Source organism: Mirounga leonina, unplaced genomic scaffold, assembly GCF_011800145.1.
Source record: "Mirounga leonina isolate KUSES-001 unplaced genomic scaffold, KU_Mleo_1.0 Mir_93, whole genome shotgun sequence".
Lineage (NCBI taxonomy): Eukaryota > Metazoa > Chordata > Mammalia > Carnivora > Phocidae > Mirounga > Mirounga leonina.
In genome coordinates this window covers 52,015,694-52,033,451 of record NW_023270854.1, presented here as the reverse complement: position 1 = coordinate 52,033,451, position 17,758 = coordinate 52,015,694, and the positions used below count along the sequence as shown (strand labels likewise).

The following is a 17,758-nucleotide window of genomic DNA, read 5'->3' as shown; positions in this document are numbered from 1 at the left end:
GTCTCTGATTTACATGATGCAAAGATAGATGCTCATGTCGATCTATTTAATGTTTACCTCTGAAAAGTCTTATGCTTTCTTGTCTTATTTTAAATTCAGACTTGGTGGGTTCTTTCATTTTTGTCATGTCAATTTGTTTCTTTATGGTGCTGTGAGGTGTTAAAAACAGACACGATGACCATCTCCCAAGAAATAAAATCAATCACCTTTAGGATTGAAAGGTGAAGGGCATTGGCTGAATTAGTAATTCTCCTGTTGAGCTTGAAGAAGTTTTAAAAAGATTTGTTTTCTCTCTCTTGTGCCTTTTTCATGATTCTTCATTTAATTGATTTGTGCAGACATTAAAATTTCCTATTTCTATACTCCTAATGATTGAGATGACAATGTTTCCCCGGTTTACAAAATTTTAGTGGATTGGAGGGGTACATAATGTATGGGAAAAATTAATTTCGCAAAAGCCTTATGTAAAGTTGAACATCTCTGATGGTCCATTTCTTACATGTGCTAATTGGGCTTATATATCATGGTGGCCTTGGGGACTGCCAGTCTGAGACCAATTGCCACTTAGTAGTTGTGTGACCTTAAGTTACTTGATATTTTGGGCATCAGTACTTTATCTGTAACATGGAGATAAGATTTTTTTTTTAAATTTATTTGACAGAGACAGAGACAGCAAGAGAGGGAACACAAGCAGGGGGAGTGGGAGAGGGAGAAGCAGGCTTCCCGCTGAGCAGGGAGCCCGATGCGGGGCTTGATCCCAGAACCCTGGGATCATGACCTGAGCCGAAGGCAGCCGCTTAACTGACTGAGCCACCCAGGCGCCCTGTAACATGGAGATAATGTATAGTGCCTACCTCTTAGAGTTGTTGTGGGGATGGAGGTGATATACATGTAAAGCACTTATTAGGACAATGTTTTCATTATTATGCGATTGGTTATATAGTCTTAGAGGAGCCACAGAAGTTTAGAGGTTATGCCCAATTGAATACTTAGAAGAAAGATTTTAGGTAAAAATGTGATTTGACATATATTTGAATGATTTTTATTATGGTATTTAAAAAGTCAGTTTCTTTTCAGGTTGCAAAAATGTCCAAACACAAAATACTAAACAACGTGGTTGAGATAGAGACCTTATTTGGCTTAATGCGTAGCTAGAAATAACATCTATTTAGCACCACCTTCTAATAAAGAGCAAGTTTTGAGAAGCAAAATGTTTGTCTTCCCTTTATAACTAACTTCTGCTTAAAGTTTTGGACCGGCAGTAGGCATTTGTCATTTGGTGGCTGCCCCGTGGCCAAATTCCTTTCTTACGTTCACAGAAGCCCCCGCTGTATGAATCTTGGTGGAAAAAGCCAGGAGACTGTGCCTTATTTCTCTCTGCCTTGTGCCATGTTTAGAATCCTTCCAGGTACACAGTATGCGTTGGTTAAACTGAAAATGTAAACAGGAAGAAGAAAATTTTCACAACCAGGAAAGGCTACACAATGAGTCAGGGGTTATTCTCTGTTCACAAGTAGCTCCACTGTGATTAACTGAATATCTTTGGGCAAGTCACACAACTTGCTCAGTTAGTTACTGGTTAGTTAGTAGTTTCTGCATCATATATGGAATGTAAACAAACCCACTGACCCAGCTGGAGGCATGTAAGGACTAATCAATGAATGAAAATTAACGGGATAGCCAGGTAAAATCACATATCTATCAAATACCAAAAGATATGTTTAGTTCACAAATACATATCCCATTATAAGTGTTTTTTTTTTTTTTAAGATTTATTTATTTGACAGAGAAATAGAGAGAGCCAGAGAGCACAAGCAGGGGGAGTGGCAGGCAGGGAGCCCGATGCGGGGCTCGATCCCAGGACCCTGAGATGGCGAAGGCAGACGCTTTACTGACTGAGCCACCCAGGCACCCCTGTAAGTGTTTTTAGATTGGTTTAGTTGAACTCCTAGAACTTTCTATGCTCTATATTGTTATAAACATAAATTTATCTTCATACAATTATGAAAGTAAAATAAATGTTTTATCATGTATCCAAATTCTGTAATTCCAGTTTCTGGATATTTAGAAAATTTTCCTTCTTCAGTCTTCCTTTTACTTAATTAGGAATTTATTTAATAGTTACCACCTTTTTAAGCTTAATTAAATTGTATATTTCCTACTTTAGTATTCCTTTTTCTTTGTTCTCCTTTACGGGGCTTCTATAAATTCAGCTCCCACTTTTTTTTCTTAAACAGATGCATTGCTTACCACTCCCCCTTGAGAAATGTGAATTAAAAATTTCCCATGACTGGGTGCTTGGGTGGCTCAGTCATTGAGCATCTGCCTTCGGCTCAGGTCATGATCCCAGGCTCCTGGGATCGAGCCCTGCATCGGACTCCCTGCTCCGGGGGAGGCCTGCTTCTCCCTCTCCCACTCCCCCTGCTTGTGTTCCTGCTCTCGCTCTCTCTCTCTGTCAAATAAATAAAATCTTAAAAAAATAAATAAATAAAATAAAAGTTTCCCATGACTTCTGTAATTACTATTTCAGTCCCCTCCAAATAGTTCAACCCAGTTCTCCTAAAATATGTGATCCAAGACTGAATAAGCCAATTTTATCTTTTTTTTTTAAGATTTATTTATTGGGTGCCTGGGTGGCTCAGTTGGTTAAGCGACTGCCTTCGGCTCAGGTCATGATCCTGGAGTCCCGGGATCGAGTCCCACATCAGGCTCCCTGTTCAGCGGGGAGTCTGCTTCTCCCTCTGACCCTCCTCCCTCTCATGCTCTCTGTCTCTCGTTCTCTCTGTCTCAAATAAAAAAAAAATTAAAAAAATAAAGATTTATTTATTTATTTATTTATTTATTTATTTATTTATTTATTTGAGAGAGCGAGAATGAGAGAGAGAGGGTACATGAGAGGGGGGAGGGTCAGAGGGAGAAGCAGGCTCCCCGCTGAGCAGGGAGCCCGATGCGGAATTCAATCCCGGGACTCCAGGATCATGAACTGAGCTGAATGCAGTCGCCTAACCAACTGAGCCACCCAGGTGCCCCGCCAACTTTATCTTTTAATACACATTTGCACACAAACACCACAACCAGAACACAAATACCCATACCTAGACACCTCTCTGCTTTATGCTTTCCCACCTTCATCAATTTTTTAGATTTTTGCAAAGAGTAAATCACTAAATCCAATAGACCAATCCCTAATATGTGTATGGCAATGGTGATTTATGATGCTAAGTTTAAAGCCAAGGTGATTTATGATGCTAAGTTTAAAAGAAGTATCACTGCTATTCATTGATCTGCCTGCAATTTTATGGCTTTTCCTAATGAAACGAGACAGGAAAACATTTAATTAAAAGTGCACTACATTTGGAAGACATAGAAGTCTTTAGCAATCTTTGAAAATTAAATACTGCGTGTATGGGAGAGATACAGACGCACTTCGCTTCATGGGATATTGCTGCCATGCTCCTGAGACTTTGAACATGAAAGGAATTTTTTAAAGTGAAGTTTGATTCTTTGAAAAATCTGTCTTGAGTCTTTTTATAAAACAGAGGAGGACTTGAATTTCAGCCTGGAAGGGAGGGCAAGCCTTAGACGATTAGAAGCAGAAAAGTCAGGCACTTCAGGTAGGAAGAATGCCATAACCAAAGCTGCAGACGAGGAATGAGCGTAATGTTTTCCAGCAGTGATGAGGAGATGAGTTTGGCTGGTAAGTAGAGGGAAGAAGAGGGAAACCAAGTTGGAGATTGGTGGAGGCAAATACTCTGGGACAGGGCTGGGGAAACTGCTCACTGTCGTGCAACTTTTTTTCTACAGGACATTAGCTGTGCGGCACAATCCACCCACTGTGTAGATCCATCTTTGCTCTTACTTAAGGCCACATTCATCCACTTGTGCATCAAATATTTATTAAGCTTTCTTCTGCAGTATGATACACAGTGTCAGATGTTATTGAAGTGACAATAATAAACTAGCCGTGTATCAGACAATCGAGTATCAAATAATCTGGAAAGGGAGATTGGATTTACATATAAATAATCATAATATGGGGCATTATGTGAGATACAAACAAATTGCTTTGCCATTCAATAATTTGAAAGGAAAAATTACATCCATTTGATGAGCTTAGGGAAGACTCTTGCAGATGCAGCACTTGTTCAGAACTTGGCAGAATAAGCAGAACTGAGGGCGCCTGGGTGGCTCAGATGGTTAAGCGTCTGCCTTCGGCTCAGGTCATGATCCCGGCGTCCTGGGATCGAGTCCCGCATCAGGCTCCCTTCTCCTTGGGAGCCTGCTTCTCCCTCTGCCTCTCTCTCTCTGTCTCTAATGAATGAATGAATAAATAAAATTAAAAAAAAAAAAAAGCAGAACTGAGGGCGCAGGAGAATATTCCAGAAAGAGGGAAAAATTTGAGCCAAGTTGGGAGGACATAGGTGGGAGGAGGGGGTGTATCTAGTTAACACTTGGGACCAGAAGATGGATGAAAGCGATGGTGGGGATAAGTGGGAGTGTTGTATGTCACCAAAGCCGTCAGAATTTCATTTGTCTAGACAGCTGAGGAAGGACCATAGGGGTGATTTGTTGCTGTGAATATTTCCAGGTTGCTGGGTTTTCTCTTAAAACCAGTCAGGCATTTAAAGACTTGGAGCATTGATATCCATAGAAATTTTAACTGGGGAATAGTTAGCTCCTAACAAGAATATTGGTTACATCCAAGGAAACATCCTTCAGGTCTCACTATCTAACAACGATGTGAAAAGACCTTTTAGCAAACATCATTACGAGGTTTCACTGAGGACAACTCAGAAGTGAGTTGATTAAGACTCTCTGAAGCCAAGGGGGCTGGCTTCTCAGGAACCTTCTATCTCCAAAACAATAACAATATAAAACTTCCTCTCTGAAGCTAAAATAGAAGAGGTAAAGAGATGCCTGCCCAGCAGGAAAAGCTTTACAGGCTCCTCTATACCATGATCTAAATTTAGACTCAAATCTGAGAACAGGAGTGCAGATCAAGTGTTTGTTTCCATTGTAAATTCCACATTCCCGGTTTGAATTTCCTTTAGTATCTCGTAGGATCTTTTCAAAGGCCCCCGTTCCCAGGCTGCATCTGCTCCCAGACTGTAGACACCCAGAGCTGTGTTTTCTGGCGCAGGACCATAAAACAATTCCGGAAAGTTTGAGGAGATGAAAAATTTGGAAAGGAAGGTGGTTCCTTGACAGTGATAACATCAGCTCTGGGGAAGATTTTTTTTCCCATAGCACCCCCTACCCCTCACCCCAAACTGCTCTCGATCAGTCATTACAAGTTAATTCGGTTCATAACGGTCTAAAGCTGACTAAAGCTGAGTTCTGATTCTGTGCGGAGGCCTGGGCTTCCTTCTTATCATTTCCTTCCTTGCCACTCCTCTGTTTGTACCTTCCCTTTATCTTTTCCTCTCTGGCTAAAACAGAAAGTCTCAGCAGCATGTGTTATGTTTTGAAGGGGAGGATGGAATGGGGGGGTGGGATGTGTTGGCTGAGGGTGAAGGACGGTTGGGAATAGCACATGTTTCAACAATGAAACTTTTGAGAATTCCTGTCCCAGCTGTACATTTTCTTTCTTTCTGTACCCTCTGAGACAAGTGCTGTATTCTTCTGCACCCAGAAGTTAATACAAACTGGGCCATCCTTGAGTTCAAAAGTAGTCTGTTTCCTCACAGAAGTTTGTGGAAGGTACATTGTAAGTAACCCACTCAAAGGCATGCTTCATAGATTAACTGATTAATTAATAACTACATAGCATAGCACTCTAAACTTGCTGAGCATTTATTTTATAAATTCTGGAGGTTATTATTTAATAACAAGATTCCCTTAGTAAAAACACCAAAACTTGAGTTCTAACAAGAAAATAACCTACAAAGCCATACCCTTTCACCCTGACTTTTCTTTTTTAAAAGATTTTATGTATTTATTTGAGACAGAGAGAGTGAGTGACAGAGAGAGCATGAACCGGATGGAGGGGCAGAGGGACAGGGAGAAGAAGACTCCCAGATGAGCAAGGAGCCCGACTCGGGACTCGATCCCAGGAACCTGGGATCATGACCCGAGCCGAAGGCAGATGCTTAACCGACTGAACCACCCAGGTGCTCCTCTCCCTGACTTTTCTAACATTGGAAGAAATTTGTCTAACATAACTAAGCCATTTAGAGAAATAGGAAGGAATGAGGGGCGGCGGGGGGAGGGTAGGAAAAATCTTTTGTGTTGCCAAAAAAATTCACTTAGTGAAGAGCTTCCATAAGGGAGACAATGAGGAGAAGCAAAAGAAGGGAAGAAGTACACACATCATCAAGATCATTACATAGGACTAACACTCCCAAACCAAGGAGGAACAAAGAATAGTTTTTGAAGTCTTTTGGAAAAGGAGAAAGAAGAGACCAGATGTACTTGGAAAACACATTCTTTAAGAATAGTCTGTGGTTGTCCAGACATTCCATTCAAATTAGTGGCTATTCTGGAAAGAAATAAAGACAGTAGCTGCTGAAACAAGCAATCTGGAAGCACAAGAAAGTTAATATTCACAGAGGGAAAGTTGTCCAGGCTGGCCTCAGAATGGTTACTGTGGAGTGTAACAGTGAATTGCTTAGGGCTTTCCTACATGCTTGGTGGCAGAGCCCTTCTTAGGTCAGTTAAAATCTTTCCTCCCTCCATAACTCCTAAAATTTGTTATTCTTGTTAATATTATTTGTTTGGTTATAATGTACAATACATGCTGGTGAAACTTGGTGCTACAAAGGAGAAGAAAAATCTCAAGGTGCTATTAAATCAAATCCTTTTTAATGTTTTCTCTAAACTGACCAACTATGGAAGGTGGTGGGTACTTCAACAAGGGAATGATTTTCAGACAAAGTCCATCTCCTAGGTGAAACTGAGTGATCTGAGAAGGTCTCCCAGATGCAGCTCTGCCTACCGAGTAGGGCAACAATCCTAATGAACTGCTCCCAACATGATGAACTGCCCACCACTGAAGGATTCAAGCAGAGACAGGACAGTAACATTCCAAGGGGGGGTTTCTGCTCCGGCAGCAGATCAGACACATTTGCCTCCTAGGTCCCTGGTTCTATGATCCCCGCAGCACATAACCAATGAAAATAAGAAAGTCCATCTTTATTTAGGTGACTTTGTTCTCAGGACTCAGAATTATAACCACTGATTTAAAAGAATGCCAACAGACCTAATTGGAATGATTTGGAGATAGATATATTGGAAGTGACTTCTTAGAAGAGTTTTTGCGCTTCTACTATTTCCTTTCACACTTCTGGTCCATCTTTTCTTGCCCATCATTTAGGATTTATTACAAAACAAGCTGTGCATCACACTGTTGGAAAGAACCTGTTCCCTGCAGCTTCTTAGGGAAGTTGCAAGACATACCAAGTTTTTCTTGCAAGCCATGAAGATAAATTTACAAAGCTTGTAAGCACAATATAACATTTTTTAAAAATACAGAGAGGTATTCATTTATTGATTCGTTTTCATTTGTCTTTCATTTATTTTAATTTTTATTGTAAAATAAAGATACACACAAACACCTGTGTAGTCATCACCCAAGACACCCTACCCATGATGTTGTATGCCGCCCTCAGACTGCACCGGTCTCTCTATCAAAGCTAATCCTACCCTGAAATTTCTGTTACTTGCTTCCTTGTTTTTTCTTTGTAGTTTTTATTGCCTATGCTTTTATCCTTAAATGATATATTGTTTAGAGTTGCCCGTTTATGGAACAGAGTAAGTAGAATCATACTTTAATCTTTTGTTTCTTCTTTGCTTAACATTTTATTTTTGAGATTCATTCATGCTGATGTAATTTCATAGTATTTCTTTTCTGATTGTACCACAATTTAATTATCTATTCCACCTTTGGTGAACATTTGGATTCTTGCTCTTTGCAATCAGAGCAATGCTGCCATAAAAAGTCTTGTATGTGTCTCTGAATACATTTGTGCAAGGATTTTTAGAGGGTATATATACATAACATTGAAATTCCTGAATCTTCTTGTATGTGTATTTCAACTTTTTTTTTTAAAGATTTTATTTATTTATTTGACAAAGAGAGAGACAGCGAGAGAGGGAACACAAGCAGAGGGAGTGGGAGAGGGAGAAGCAGGCTTCCCGCTGAGCAGGGAGCCCAATGCAGGGCTCGGTCCCAGGACCCTGGGATCATGACCTGAGCCGAAGGCAGTCGTTTAACCAACTGAGCCACCCAGGCACCCGTATTTCAACTTTCTAGGTAATACCAACCTGTTTCTAAAGTTGTTTTGCATTTGAATTCCAACCAGCAGCGTGTCTGAGCTCTTGTTGGTCACTCTACACCCTTGTCAACACTTTGCATTGAACAACTTTTAAAATTTTTGCCATTCAGATGAGTGTGTGGTGGCATCTCATTGTAGTTTTAATTTACTTTTCCCTGATTACTAATAGAACTAAGTATCTTTTCATATGTTCATGTACAATTTGTGCATGTTTTATGTGTGTGTGTATGTGTGAAATTCCTCTTTGTTTCTTTTGCTCATTTTTCTACTGATTGCTAGACTTAGTTATTGATTCATATGAGTTCTTCATATATTTTGGATCCTACTATTTGGTGGATTATATATGTTGTGAATATATTCTCCTAGGATGATGCTTATTTTTGTTTTTTTTTTTTTTTTACTCTATTTTCTCTTTTAAAGAAGTTCTAACTTTTAAGTAGTCAAACCTATCGATCTTTTTCTTTATAGTTAGTGCTTTTTGTTTAAGAAATACTTCCCTAAAAAAAAAGAAAAAAAAAAAAAGAAATACTTCCCTACCCAGAATTTGTTAACATATTCCCCTATATTGTCTCCTAAAAGTTATATATCACATGTCATTGAATATAAGTTGCCATTGATTATAAGAAACATCACAATTTCAGAAATGGCAAAATGAAAAAGGAAGTATGTCCTTGAAATGATGACAGCAAAGCAAATTTGTTTTTCTTATATGTGCCTTTAATCCAACTAAGGCTGATTTGGGGATTTGCCATAGAATGGAGTCCAAATTCTTTTCCATGTGGATAATCAACTGCCTCCTCACCATTTATTGCGAAGTCCACCTTTTCCCCAATGCTCTGACTTGCCGCCTCTACCATACATCAAGTGACTGCATATACTGGGTCTGTTTCTGGGCTCTCTATTTTGTTTGATCTATTTGTCTATCCCTGTCCCAATACCACCCTTACTGATTACTATAGGTTTGCTATACAAGAGCATAAATCCTCCCTCTATGTTCTTCTTCAAGAAGAGACCTCTGTTGGGGTTTTGAGTGGAAATGCATTGAATCTAAAGGTCAATTTGTGGAACATTAGTATTTTTATGAGCCTTGGTCTTTCTATCCATAAATACCATATTTCTTTAATTAAGTCTTCTTCATAGCTTTTCAATGAAGTTTTATAATTCTCTTTACAAAAGTCATGCACATATTTATTTAGGGTCATTATTAAGTACTTTGTTTTTTGATACTGTATGGGGAAAAAAAGTTTTCCTTGGCCCTCTTAGGGTCCCAGGCTGGGTCTGAAAGTTAAACTAACAAAGACAAATTAACAGGAGAAAAGCATACAAATTTATTTAAGTTTTGAATGACATGGGAGTCTTCATGAAGAAATGAAGACCTAAAGAAACAAGTTAGACCTGTGTATTTTAATGCTAGTTTCCATGAAGAGTGGGCAGTCATGTAAAAATAGGAGAGGTTAAGGAGTATGGGGTAATTATAGTAAACATTGTCATCTTTTATTTTTTTTTATTTTTTTATTTTTTTTAAAGATTTTATTTATTTATTTATTTGAGAGAGAGAATGACAGAGAGAGAGAGAGAGCACATGAGATGGGGGAGGGTCAGAGGGAGAAGCAGACTCCCTGCTGAGCAGGGACCCCGATGCGGGACTCGATCCCAGGACTCCAGGATCATGACCTGAGCCGAAGGCAGTCGCTTAACCAACTGAGCCACCCAGGCGCCCCCTTTGTCATCTTTTAAAAAATTCATTTTTGTTTATTGCTAAATGACTTTTGTATATTGACTTTCATACCCACAACATTGCTAAACTCTCATGTTCATCTCAGTAGGTTATTTCTCAGTAGGTAATTTCTTACACATACTATCATGTCGTGATTTCTTCCTTTCTAGTCTGTATATATTTTATTTCTTTTTCTTGCCTTACTCCACTATTTAGGTCCTCTAGTACAATACTAGAGGTGGCAGCATACTTTTTTTATTCCCCATTTTATTTTTTATTTTTGAGAGAGAGAGAGAGTGTGTGTGTGTGTGAGAGAGAGAGAGAGTGGGGGGGGAGGGGCAGAAGGAGAGGGAGAGAGAGAATCTTAAGTAGGTTCCACACTCAGCATGGAGCCCCATGTGGGGCTCAATCTCACGACCCTGAGATCATGATCAAGAGTCAGATGCTTAACTGACTTAACCATCCACGTGCCTCTCTTCTTTCCCATTTTATTTTTTTAAAAAGATTTTTATTTATTTATTTGACAGAGAGAGAGTGCACAAGCAGGGGGAGCGGCAGGCAGAGGGAGAAGCAGGCTGCCCGCTGAGCAGGGAGCCCCACTCAACCCCAGGATCCTGGGGACTCGATCCAGGACCCTGGGATCATGACCTGAGCCGAAAGCAGATACTTAACCGACAGCCACCCAGGGGCACCTTGTTCCCCGTTTTAAAAGGAATGGTTACTTATGTTTACTGTAGGTTTATGTAAATACCCTTTATCAAGGAAAATATTCTTAGTTTATTATGAGTTCTTCTAGGTGGATTTTGAATTGTATCAAAGGCTTTTCTGAATCTATTGAGATCATCATATGATTTTTCTCCTTTAACCTTTAATATGGTGAATTACATTAGTTAATTTTCTCATCTGAAACTAACCTTAAATTACTGGGTGAACCAATTTGATTATGATGTATCATTTTGCTGAACATAAATTGCTGAAATTTTGCTTAGGACTTTTATGTCTTTTATGAGTGACACTGGCCTGAAATTTCTGTTTCTCACATTCTCCAAGTCAGATTTTGGTATAAGGTTATGCCAGCCTCATAAAATGAGTTGAGGAATAATCTCTCTTTTTCTATATTCTAGAATAGCTTGGTGAGATTAGTATTATTTATTCCTTGAATGTTTGGTAGAAGTCACAGGTAAAATTGTTTCAGCCTAGATTTTTTTCTGCAGAAAATATTTAACAATAGATTCAAGTTCTTTTTTTTTTTTTTAAGATTTTATTTATTTATTTGACAGAGAGAGACACAGTGAGAGAGGGAACACAAGCAGGGGGAGTGGGAGAGGGAGAAGCAGGCCTCCGCTGAGCAGGGAGCCCGATGCGGGGCTCGATCCCAGGACCCTGGGATCATGACCTGAGCCGAAGGCAAACACTTAATGACTGAGCCACCCAGGCGCCCCTAGATTCAAGTTCTTGAATGGTTATGAGTCTCGTCTTGTTTTCTATTTCTTGAAATTTTTCCACTTCATCTAAATTTTCAAATTTAATTCACGTAAAAGTGTTCTCAGATTTTTTTTAATCTGTAATTTCTGCATCATGTGTGATTATAACTTTTTCTTTATTCCTCACATTGTTTGTTGTACCTTCTCTTTTTTCCTGATCATTTTTACTAGAGGTTTGTAAAATTCTTTAGTCTTTCACAAATCCAGTGTTTGGCTTATTTCATCCTTTCTATTGTTTATTTGTTTTCAATTTTATTATTTTCTTTTTCTTTTCTTTTTTTTTTTAAAAGATTTTATTTATTTATTTGAGAGAGAGAGAATGAGAGAGAGCACATGAGAGGGGGGAGGGTCAGAGGGAGAAGCAGACTCCCTGCTGAGCAGAGAGCCCGATGCGGGACTCGATCCAGGGACTCCAGGATCATGACCTGAGCCGAAGGCAGTCGCTTAACCAACTGAGCCACCCAGGTGCCCCCAATTTTATTATTTTCTTACTGTTTTATTATTTCCTTCCTTCTGTTTTATTTGACTTTATTTTGCTATTCTTTTTCTAACTCCTTAACTCTTCATATTTCAAACTATTTTCTCTTTTTTCTTTTTTCTTTTTCTAATGTAGGCTCCACGTCCAGCATGGAGCCCAGTGCAGAGCTTGAACTCAGGACCCTGAGATCTAGAACCTGAGCTGAGATCAAGAGTCAGTCACTCAACCAACTGAGCCACCCAAGCACCCCAAACTATTTTCTCTTCTAATGTAAGCTTTTAGGTCTATAAATTTTCCTTTAACTACTTCTTTAGTTTTATCTCTCAACTTTCTACACACAGTACCAAATATTTAATATGTAGCATTTAAATACTGTCAGATTTTCAGAACGATTTTTTCTTCGACTCATGTGTTTTCAAAGAAATGGGTATTTCTAGTTATCTTTACTTTTTTTTTTTTTTTAAAGATTTTATTTATTTATTTGAGAGAAAGTGAGAGTGCGTGAGCAGGGGGAGGGGCAGAGAGGGAGGGATAGGGACAAGAAGACTCCGGAGTGTGAGCACAGAGCCTGACCTGGGGCTGGATCTCTGTACCCTGAGATCATGACCTGAGCTGAAATCAAGAATCCTGGATGCTTAACTGGCTTCGTCACCCCCAGGCACCACCCCAGTTATCTTTTTTAAAGAATCGATTCTTAATTGCATTGCAGTAAGAAATATGGTCTGTGTGATGCAAAAATTTCAAAATTTGTTGAAACTTGTCATATACTTCAATCTATGATCAACTTTAGTGAGGTTTCTCGGTGGGCTCAAAAATAATTGATTTTTTTCTAACTCTATAATTTTGCATTTGGAGTCCCAACTTTATTGGGACATTTATTTAAACTGCATTCTTAAAGCAGACACTAGGCTTTCACTTCTGCCCCTAAGACTTCCAAGGCTACAAAAACCAATATTCAAATTCACTGGATTCAGCAAATACCTTCCAGACAAAAGTTGATTTTGGGCTCTGCTTACCCCACTGGTTTCTGGCCTTTACTCTGTCCTGGTGATACTGTTCAGCTTCTTGCTGGTCTATAGATGCCAGAATATATTTTTAATATTTTACCCAGTATTTTTATTGCTGTTATTTTCATTGAAAGAGTTAGTCCAGACACTTCACTGAGCATATTATAGTAGAGGCAACTAACCAGTGGTGAAAATGGGTGGTTAAAAATACAGGTTTGGGAGTCAAGTATGCCTGGGGACGAAACCCAGGGTCACTGCTTACTAGCTGTGAGACTTGAGGCAAGAAACTCAAACTCTCTGTGCCTCAGTTCCTTCATCAATAAATTGGTGTTAATGATAGAGATACCCCATAGGTCTGTAGTTAGAATTTCTAAAAGAACTGAGCATACAGTGATGGCTCAGAAATTGCTAAGTAGTCTTAGTCCTGCGAAAGGACTTCAATCTATAATTGAAGGATATGGAATGGAGGTTATGAAATGGAGAATATTGCTCATGTACCCGCAGAACTTAAGAACCAAGAGACTGATTTCCTGTAAATGCCTGGTTTACAGAAGACAGACTATTTTCTTGCTACAGCACAGGTTTCCCAAATTGCTGTTCCTCTGCTATTTCCTGATAAACTCAAGTTCTGGTAATTCGAGCTTGTATCACTTCACTTCTTTATTGAGATTGACAGACCTCACAGAGGAGATACATAAACTGGGAACCACAAAGTTATTTCTCTAAGGTTTAATCACCTCCCATGGGAAGCTGCCAGAGGGGGAGCATAAAAACCACCTCCCTTCCAACTCCGACCTGGGGAGACTTGATTCTTATTCTAGGGAAAATCCTCCCCACTTCTGGGTTCCCTTAAAGAAAACCTTTTTCACTGGTTCTCTCCCTCCTGACTTACATCAGTTCCTCAATGAGTTTAGAGTGTTGGGAATTAAAGATATAAAGGAAATGTCTTGCAGGCCACTTCTGCTTTCCAGAAGTTCCTTGAGACAAGCAGAATGCCTGATTACACTGTTAAAAGGGGGTGGGCGTGGGAGGGAGAAGGAAGAAAATGCATGGAGAAAGATAGAAGTTAGTATTTCAAAAATGATCCTGTTTTAAAAGGAATGGCTAAAGCATACCAGCTGGAAGGAGCAGGAGAGAAAAGTGGAGAGAAAAAGAACACTCTGATGCTGTGCTAGAAAACTTAGACTTTTTCCTCTAGGTATGCATTGCCAATAGCTTGTGCTACAGGTAGATCTGCAATTCAGAGTGGAGGTTACTTAGAACTGTGGAGAACTGGAGGGCAGAAGACGAGCTCAGTTGTGTCTGCAATGGATAGTAATAGACATAGCAAGGGCCTGACAGTCAGAGGGGTGAGGCCACATGGTTGTATAATCATGGAGGACCCTGAAGGTGGCCCACATGGCAATTCTGCAGAGCCTTAGAATAGAAATGAACAGATTTGATGTACATGGAATGAGAGTAGAGGGGAAATGAGACTCCCTCCCAGGTTTTTTTGTGGCTAGGATGACTAAATGGGTGATGGTGCAATTAGCCAAGACAGGAGATTCAGGAGAAGCAGTTTTGAAAAAGCAAACATGTTGGGCCTGAATTGGATGTCACTGTGGGCCATGCTGGTGGAGGAGATGTCTAAAGCCACCAAGCACAGGCATGAGGATCTCAGAGGAGTTTCTGGCTAATTGGAGGAGGAGGGAGTTTCAAGAAGGAAATCATGGTCAATTGTGTCTTACCCTACAGAGATTGTGAGAGAAGACTGAAAGAGATCCACTGTATTTGGCAACCAGAAGGTTGTTGCCTACTTTAGCTTGAGCAGTTTCAGGAGCCAAGAGGAACAGAAGCAGGAAGCAAGATCATGAAATGAAAAAGCAGAGGCTCCTCTTTGCAGGTAGTTTGGCTACCTTGGGGAGCCAAGCTGCGATATAAGTCGATAGCCTAAGAAGGAACAAAGGATCAAGAAAGTCTTCTCTGGCTTCTCTTCTCCCTTCCCTCTCTTCCTCCTCCCCCTTCTTCTTTATCTTAAGTAGTAGGAGAAGCCTGAGTCTGCTAAAGCTAAGGGAGTTGAGGAAGAGGGGACAACAAGAAGAGTGAGGGTCGCCCATGGAGCTGGAAGGTGGTGGGGCCAGAAGACAGGTGAAGGAAGACATTCCTCCTTCTGACATTCCAGTGGGGTAGGTGGGTATTTGACTTCTTAGGCATCAGGGGTAGGAAATGAAGGGATATAATGAAACAAATATTTAATGAGTCCCTACTTTGCTTAAGTCATGGTGTAAATTAGGTAGACACCAGAGAATGAGGAAATACTAGAAATGCGAATCACTCATAGTGAGGTATCAAACCTAAGGTTGTTTGGAGGGAGGGAGGAGGGGATGCCTAGGGCTTCCTGAATGATGAAAGGAAGGAAGGAAGCTTGGCAGAATATTTCCCTCCCAAGGCAGGAGGTAGCAAAAATAGCCTGAGGGAAACAGGAAAAGTCTTATGAGGGGAAAATGGAAGAAAGGAAAGAAAGCAAACGGTAGCAGCATGTTCCAGGTTCCAGACATTAAGCTAAATTAGGCACTTTATAGGCTAAACAATCCTGTGAGAAAGGCATCACTATTTCCATTTTATTGAGGTAGAAAGTGAGGATCCAGCTCTTTTTCTGTCTTCAATTCCACTTCTCCGTAGAGGAGTAAAATGCTTTGAAATATTGGAAGAGAAATCCCAGTTCTTGTCTTTTAAAATTTTTATTTCACTTGGAAGCCAAGTGAAAGGCACAGAAAAGAGGAAAATTCTTAGTGTGCTTGGGCCAGTGGAACTACCTAGTCTCTCTGTAGGGCCTTGGTTAAAGATGGGGCAAAGCTTGGCTGAATGCGAAAGAGGCCAAGGAACTTAGATGAGGAAGTGGTTGCCTGTGTTCCTTCTTGTGAACCACAGAGGGGCCCTGAGACTGGCAGCCGGTTTCTGGGTCCCGGCGCAGCCCAGCCACACCACACTCCATCTTGGGAAGAAACTGTGCTGCCGCTGGGCTCGTCACGCAGAAGCTTTATCTAAATGCCTATTTGCCAAGATCCTCAAAGTTATATAAATTATAATCCACGAGGGGCGCCTGGGTGGCTCAGTCGTTAAGCGTCTGCCTTCGGCTCAGGTCATGATCCCAGGGTGCTGGGATCGAGCCCCACATCGGGATCGAGCCCCACATCGGGCTCCCTGCTCGGCGGGAAGCCTGCTTCTCCCTCTCCCCCACTCCCCCTGCTTGTGTTCCCTCTCTCGCTGTGTCTCTGTCAAATAAATAAATAAAATCTTTAAAAAAAAATTATAATCCACGGAATGCATACTGAGAAATTAACTGACATTTGGAAATAACACGTGCACTTCCATTCATAACTCTTTATAATAGGCTGCAAAAAGATAAAAACTAGCGTGCAGTCATATACGGTTTTGGCAATCCCTCTCTTAAAAAGTGTGTTTTTAAATATGTCATAGGATTGGGGAGGAGAGGGGAGGGGAGGGGCGGGGCGAGTAACCAAACAGGCGAAAACCCTACTGGGGATCAAAAGTGGGTTATAAAACATTCAACTGTATACATTTTCTGCACTTTAATATTTATTCTTTTTGGCAGTCGGGCTCTAAGTTCCACGTGACGCGCCGCAGGGTTGCCATGGGGACCAGCAGAAACTTTTTTTAGAAAAGTATCGCTAGCGTTGCGCCAAACGAGAGTGGCCAGTGCTCCGAGCCGCCCAGCGAAGGGGACGGGCGGCCGCCACGGCGCAAACGGCGAGCGCGGGCCCGGGAGGGAGGCCGCTAGGGCGTCGCGCGGCCGGGAGGCGGCGGCCGAGCGCGGCGTCACGTGGCCGGGGAGGGGCCTGCGCGCGGCCCGCCCGCCCGCCCGCCGCTCGGCCGCCGCCGCGTCCCATTCATGAGGGCCGCCCGGCTCGGCTGTGGCCCAGGCGGCTCCCGAGGCGGCGGCGGCGGCGGGCGCCCGGGTCTCGCGCGCGTCCCCGGCCGACCCCGCCCCCTCAGCCTCCGGCGAGCCCGGGCCGGTCCTCACCGTCGCCGTCCAGCCGCCGCGTCCCCTCGGCCGCCCCCGGGCGCCGGCGCGGGTCGGGAGCGGAGTCGCCGCAGGTAAGCGGGCGCCGGGCCGGGTCCTCGCGCCTCCGCGCGGCCCGCCGTCGCGGCTCGGCCTCCGCGGCGGGCGTCGCGTTTCTGCGCTCGCGGGCGGCTGGGGTCTTCCAACTCGGCGCGGTCCTGCTCCGCCGGAGGCCGGGACCCCTGCGCCTCGCCGCCGCCGTCACGTAGACGGCGCCACGGCAGGACGGGCTCCTGCCGGGGTGGGCTGGGGTGTGTGGGGGGGGGCGAGCCGGGGCTGCCGGCTGCGGGGTCAGCGTGAGGAGGCGGACGTGAAGACTGAAACATTCGGGTGCCCCCGCCGCAGCCCGCGGTGATGGTCCCCTCAGAGCCCCCAGCTCGCGGGTTTCTGGCGTGGAGGCTGGAACGGAGGCCGAGGTGACGCTTGGCCGAGCGGCGCCCCGCGAGGAAAGCGCGGCCGGAGGCCGAGTCTCCATCCCGCCCCCTGCCCTGGGGGAGGGGGCGCGCGCGGCACGTGACCCGCTTTGAAGGCCGGGCTGGGAAGTTGCTGTTATTTCTCCCTGGCGGTTCGTTCGCCCCGTGTCTCCGCCTCCAGGTTGTAGACCCGGTCCTGAGTGTGAGTAGTTTCTCCCTTCTCAAACCCCCTTTCCCTCGGCCAATCTCAGTTTGAATCGAACGTGTTAGGGTAACAGTTTTATAGTAAGGGCTTCTCTCTGAACTTTAAACCCGGCCGAACA

At 42.6% G+C, this 17,758-nt stretch overlaps 1 protein-coding gene across 2 annotated transcripts in view; it reads left to right on the top strand.

Annotated features, from left to right (window-relative positions):
- The first annotated feature begins 16,887 nt into the window (after positions 1-16,887).
- LPIN2 (lipin 2) overlaps positions 16,888-17,758 on the top strand; it is an 86,904-nt gene continuing 86,033 nt past the window's right edge. The window contains exon 1 of one of the 2 annotated variants that reach the window (XM_034995887.1): positions 16,888-17,057. The gene's annotated coding sequence lies outside the window, so the exon portion shown is untranslated. Of the gene's footprint in view, positions 17,058-17,154; positions 17,638-17,758 lie in introns of those variants that run through there. The other variant, XM_034995886.1, reaches the window with a different exon arrangement.